The 1,647-nt window shown below is 42.7% G+C and overlaps 1 pseudogene; it reads right to left on the reverse strand.

The window, feature by feature from the left end:
• Positions 1-227: 227 nt before the first annotated feature.
• LOC114046309 lies at positions 228-672 on the reverse strand (annotated as a pseudogene).
• Between the last annotated feature and the right edge of the window lie 975 nt (positions 673-1,647).

The following is a 1,647-nucleotide window of genomic DNA, read 5'->3' on the forward strand; positions in this document are numbered from 1 at the left end:
AGCTCATGTTATTTTTATGAAGATGATGAAGGGATGTGGATTAGATAATAAAAGATTCAGAATCGGTTGGTTAGTCAAACTCCGAGTAGTTGTTAGTTCATTGCCAACATGGCAAGTGGAGTACCTCAAGAATTTGTGCTTGGCCCTTTGTTGTTTAACATACTTTTTTTTTTTGAAGGTCATATACCAAATTTTTTGCAAAAAGACCCACAATCCCAGCAGTGGTCTTATCGATAGGATTTCTGGTAGCGAGCCTGGGCTGGGCCCAGGACCGCCAACCTTCTTGGACTCACAGCGACAAGGGTCAACCACCAGCACAGTTCGGTCATACTGGATAAGGATGTCTTTTATTTACTTCTTGGAGGACTCATCCATGTATTTCTGGTAATAGGGCACCAAGGCTTTGGAGATGGGCTACCGGATAGCATAAATCTGGGTGACGTGGCCTCCTCCTTTCACATGGACTCGGATATATACTTCAGCAAAACATTCCTTGCCTAGTAGGAGGACAGGCTCCAGCAACTTGTACTGCAGGGTGAGAGGCTCAGTCATCTCCAGTGGTCACCCATTCACCTTGATCAGACCGTTGCCTCTCTTGCAGTGGGTCACGGCTGTGGCAGTTTTCTTTCTCCCGAAGGCCTGGACGGACTGGAGCTGCCCCTTGGGTGGCATGCTGCTAGTGGGCGGTGCAAGCCCAGAAGGGGAGGTGGAGGAGGCAGCCGTGATGCTGGTGGTGGCAGAAGCCAGAGACTGGAGCTCCTCACCTTGAGGTGCCGAAGCACAAGAAGGATGTTTAACATTCTTAAGAGTAATTTAAATAGGAACAGATGGTATGCTTATCAAATTTACAGATGAGCCAAGGCTGAGATGTATAGCTAATAACAGTAGACAATACAATCAGGTCAAAAAAAGATATTGACAGGCTAGAGCATTAGGTTAAATCTAATAAGATAAAATTCAATAGTCAGAGGTATATAAAGTTTTACACTTGGTTACAAAAAATCAACGTCTCAATATAGGAGGATGGGGGCATGGTTAAACAGCAATTATTTTGAAAAATACTTGGGGGTTTTAATGGACTGCAAGCTGAAGGTGAATTAGCAGTGTAATTTGGCAGAAAAAAAAAGCAATGCAGTTATTGGCTGCATTAAGAGAAGCAAAGCTTCCAGGATGATGGAGGATACAGTCTTTCTGTTTGCTCGGTTAGACTTCATCTAGATTATTATGATAAGTTCTGGGCACCATAGTTTAAGAAAGATGTAAATATCCTAGAAAGTATCCAGAGTGCCAGCAAGTTGATGAAGGATATTGAATAAATGTCATATGAGAATCAGGTGAAGGAGTTGCAATTGTTTATCCTGAAGAAGAGAAGACTGGGGATGGAGGAGAGCAGAAGGGGTTGGATATTATAGCTGTATCCAAGTATTTTTGAAGAGCTGTCACATGAAGGAAGAATTAGACTTTTTGTATTTGGCCACAGAAAGCAGAACCAATACCAATGCATGAAAGTTAGAAGGCAAATTTAAGTTTGAAATAAAGGAAAGCTTCCTAATAATTAGAGCTTTCGAAAAGTGGAATGGGCTTCCTTGAGAGGTGGTGCCTTTCTCTTTCTTGGAGGTCTTGGAGCAGAGACTGGATGATTACTTG

This window comes from Vombatus ursinus, unplaced genomic scaffold (assembly GCF_900497805.2).
Source record: "Vombatus ursinus unplaced genomic scaffold, bare-nosed wombat genome assembly UNPS02014781.1, whole genome shotgun sequence".
NCBI classification, from domain to species: domain Eukaryota; kingdom Metazoa; phylum Chordata; class Mammalia; order Diprotodontia; family Vombatidae; genus Vombatus; species Vombatus ursinus.